The following is a 5,125-nucleotide window of genomic DNA, read 5'->3' on the forward strand; positions in this document are numbered from 1 at the left end:
ATATTACCGATGGAAGATGCACACGACAACCGCTCTATTCCGGCTGAAACTTCGATATATGCAATAAAATCAGAACTTCTCCCCCTTTCAATATCTTACTCAGTATTTTAACGAGAAAGAAATAGTTGATTGAAAATGAAGTATTTAAGGTTATTATCTAATCAATTATGTGTTTGCATCATTTTTATCGTATATATATGAATTAAAACCCATGGACTGAAAATTCACAAAAACGTGGAAAACGGCAAAATATTGCCTAATTCGGTGATATTTTGTTTAAATCACATCAAGGAAAAGGAGATGATAAACGTCAAAATATTGCTAAATTCGATGATTTTTCGTACGAAACAAAATGCAAGAAAACTTGCTTAAAATGCAATATTATGCGAAATTCTGAGATTTCAAGGCCAAATCACATATCGTGATACTATATGAAATAGTATCGAAATATTGGTAAAAATGAATATATTTACGTAATATCAAACTACATGAAAAACGTGAAATAAGTCACTATTTAACCATATTTGAGGATTTTAACTTCAAATCATAGAGCGAGGTTTCTTATTATTTGGATCCAAGAAAAGACATATGACAATGTTGCTTCCAATACAAATTATAAAAAACAATGTGTTTTCGTTAGAATTAACTATAATGTTCTTCATTTTCCGTTTATATTAAAGATGGAAGATGTACACGTAAAACCGCTCAAATCCGGCTGAAACGTCGATATATGCAATAAAAACCGAACTTCTCCCCTTTTCAATATCTTACTCAGTATTTTAACGATAAACAAATAGATGATTGAAAATGAAGTATTTAAGGTTATTATCTAATCAATTATGTGTTTGCACCATTTTTATCGTATATATATATGAATTAATACCCATGGACGGAAAATTCACAAAAACGTGGAAAACGGCAAAATATTGCCTAATTCGATGATATTTTGTTTAAATCACATGAAGGAAAAGGGGATGATAAACGTCAAAATATTGCTAAATTCGATGATTTTTCGTACGAAACAAAATGCAAGAAAACTTGCTTAAAATGCAATATTATGCGAAATTCTGAGATTTCAAGGCCAAATCACATATCGTGATACTACATGAAATAGTATCGAAATAATGGTAAAAATGAATATATTTACGTAATATCAAACTACATGAAAAACGTGAAAAAAGTCACTATTTAACCATATTTGAGGATTTTAACTTTAAATCATAGAGCGAGGTTTCGTATTATTTGGATCCAAGAAAAGACATATGACAATGTTGTTTCCAATACAAATGATAAAAATCAAAGTGTTTTCATTAGAATTAACTAAAATGTTCTTGATTTTCCGTTTATATTAACGAGGGAAGATGTACACGTAAAACCGCTCTAATCCGGCTGAAACGTCGATATATGCAATAAAAACCGAACTTCTCCCCTTTTCAATATCTTACTCAGTATTTTACCGAGAAACAAATAGATGATTGAAAATGAAGTATTTAAGGTTATTATCTAATCAATTATGTGTTTGCATTATTTTTATCGTATATATAATGAATTAATACCTAAGGACTGAAAATTTACAAAAACGTGGAAAACGGCAAAATATTGCCTAATTCGATGAAATTTTGTTTAAATCACATGAAGGAAAAGGGGATGATAAACGTCAAAATATTGCTAAATTCGATGATTTTTCGTACGAAACAAAATGCAAGAAAACTTGCTTAAAATGCAATATTATGCGAAATTCTGAGATTTCAAGGCCAAATCACATATCGTGATACTACATGAAATAGTATCGAAATATTGGTAAAAATGAATATATTTAAGTAATATCAAACTACATGAAAAACGTGAAATAAGTCACTATTTAACCATATTTGAGGATTTTAACTTCAAATCATAGAGCGAGGTTTCTTATTATTTGGATCCAAGAAAAGACATATGACAATGTTGTTTCCAATACAAATGATAAAAATCAAAGTGTTTTCATTAGAATTAACTAAAATGTTCCTGATTTTCCGTTTATATTACCGATGGAAGATGTACACGAAAACCGCTCTATTGCGGCTGAAACGTCGATATATGCAATAAAATCAGAACTTCTCCCCCTTTCAATATCTTACTCAGTATTTTAACGAGAAAGAAATAGTTGATTAAAAATTAAGTATTTAAGGTTATTATCTAATCAATTATGTGTTTGCATCATTTTTATCGTATATATATGAATTAAAACCTATAGACTGAAAATTCACAAAAAAGTGGAAAACGGCAAAATATTGCCTAATTCGATGATATTTTGTTTAAATCACATGAAGGAAAAGGGGATGATAAACGTCAAAATATTGCTAAATTCGATGATTTTTCGTACAAAACAAAATGCAAGAAAATTTGCTTAAAATGCAATATTATGCGAAATTCTGAGATTTGAAGGCCAAATCACATATCGTGATACTACATGAAATAGTATCGAAATATTGGTAAAAATGAATATATTTACGTAATATCAAACAACATGAAAATCGTGAAAAAAGTCACTATTTAACCATATTTGAGGATTATAACTTAGAATCATAGAGCGAGGTTTCGTATTATTTAGATCCAAGAAAAGACATATGACAATGTTGTTTCCAATACAAATGATAAAAATCAATGTGTTTTCATTAGAATTAACTAAAATGTTCCTGATTTTCCGTTTATATTACTGATGGAAGATGTACACGTAAAACCGCTCTATTCCGGCTGAAACGTACAGTAAATGCATGCAATTAAAACAACTTCTCCCCTTTTCAATATCTTACTCAGTATTTTAACGAGAAACAAATAGATGATTGAAAATGAAGTATTTAAGGTTATTATCTAATCAGTTATGTGTTTGCATCATTTTTATCGTATATATATATGAATTAATACCCATGGACGGAAAATTCACAAAAACGTGGAAAACGGCAACATATTGCCTAATTCGATGATATTTTGTTTAAATCACATGAAGGAAAAGGAGATGATAAACGTTAAAATATTGCTAAATTCGATGATTTTTCGTACGAAACAAAATGCAAGAAAATTTGCTTAAAATGCAATATTATGCGAAATTCTGAGATTTGAAGGCCAAATCACATATCGTGATACTACATGAAATAGTATCGAAATATTGGTAAAAATGAATATATTTACGTAATATCAAACTAAATGAAAAATGTGAAAAAAATCACTATATAATCATATTTGAGGATTTTAACTTCAAATCATAGAGCGAGGTTTCGTATTATTTAGATCCAAGAAAAGACATATGACAATGTTGTTTCCAATACAAATTATAAAAAACAATGTGTTTTCGTTAGAATTAACTATAATGTTCTTCATTTTCCGTTTATATTAACGATGGAAGATGTACACGTAAAACCGCTCTAATCAGGCTGAAACGTCGATATACGCAATAAAAACCGAACTTCTCCCCTTTTCAATATCTTACTCAGTATTTTAACGATAAACAAATAGATGATTGAAAATGAAGTATTTAAGGTTATAATCTAATCAATTATGTGTTTGCACCATTTTTATCGTATACATATATGACTTAATACCCATGGACGGAAAATTCACAAAAACGTGGAAAACGGCAAAATATTGCCTAATTCGATGATATTTTGTTTAAATCACATGAAGGAAAAGGAGATGATAAACGTTAAAATATTGCTAAATTCGATGATTTTTCGTACGAAGCAAAATGCAAGAAAACTTGCTTAAAATGCAATATTATGCGAAATTCTGAGATTTGAAGGCCAAATCACATATCGTGATACTACATGAAATAGTATCGAAATATTGGTAAAAATGAATATATTTACGTAATATCAAACAACATGAAAATCGTGAAAAAAGTCACTATTTAACCATATTTGAGGATTTTAACTTTAGATCATAGAGCGAGGTTTCGTATTATTTGGATCCAAGAAAAGACATATGACAATGTTGTTTCCAATACAAATGATAAAAATCAAAGTGTTTTCATTAGAATTAACTAAAATGTTCCTGGTTTTCCGTTTTTATTACCGATGGAAGATGTACACGAAAATCGCTCTATTCCGGCTGAAACGTCGATATATGCAATAAAAACAGAACTTCTCCTCTTTTCAATATCTTACTCAGTATTTTAACGATAAACAAATAGATGATTGAAAATGAAATATTTAAGGTTATTATCTAATCAGTTATGTGTTTGCATCATTTTTATCGTATATATATATGAATTAATACCCATGGACGGAAAATTCACAAAAACGTGGAAAACGGCAAAATATTGCCTAATTCGATGATATTTTGTTTAAATCACATGAAGGAAAAGGAGATGATAAACGTTAAAATATTGCTATATTCGATGATTTTTCGTACGAAACAAAATGCAAGAAAACTTGCTTAAAATGCAATATTATGCGAAATTCTGAGATTTGAAGGCCAAATCAAATCGTGATACTACATGAAATAGTATCGAAATATTGGTAAAAATGAATATATATACGTAATATCAAACTACATGAAAAATGTGAAAAAAGTCACTATATAACCATATTTGAGGATTTTAACTTCAAATCATAGCGAGGTTTCGTATTATTTAGTTCCAAGAAAAGACATATGACAATGTCGTTTCCAATACAAATGATAAAAAACAATGTGTTTTCATTAGAATTAACTATGATGTTCTTGATTTTCCGTTTATATTAACGAGGGAAGATGTACACGTAAAACCGCTCTAATCCGGCTGAAACGTCGATATATGCAATAAAAACCGAACTTCTCCCCTTTTCAATATCTTACTCAGTATTTTAACGAGAAACAAATAGATGATTGAAAATGAAGTATTTAAGGTTATTTTCTAATCAATTATGTGTTTGCATCACTTTTATCGTATATATATGAATCATATATCTTTTCTACCCATGGACTGAAAATTCACAAAAACGTGGAAAACGGCAAAATATTGCCTAATTCGATGATATTTTGTTTAAATCACATGAAGGAAAAGGGGATGATAAACGTCAAAATATTGCTAAATTCGATGATTTTTCGTACGAAACAAAATGCAAGAAAACTTGCTTAAAATGCAATATTATGCGAAATTCTGAGATTTCAA

The sequence above is a fragment of the Procambarus clarkii genome, chromosome 1, assembly GCF_040958095.1.
Source record: "Procambarus clarkii isolate CNS0578487 chromosome 1, FALCON_Pclarkii_2.0, whole genome shotgun sequence".
In the NCBI taxonomy this organism is placed as follows: Eukaryota; Metazoa; Arthropoda; class Malacostraca; order Decapoda; family Cambaridae; genus Procambarus; species Procambarus clarkii.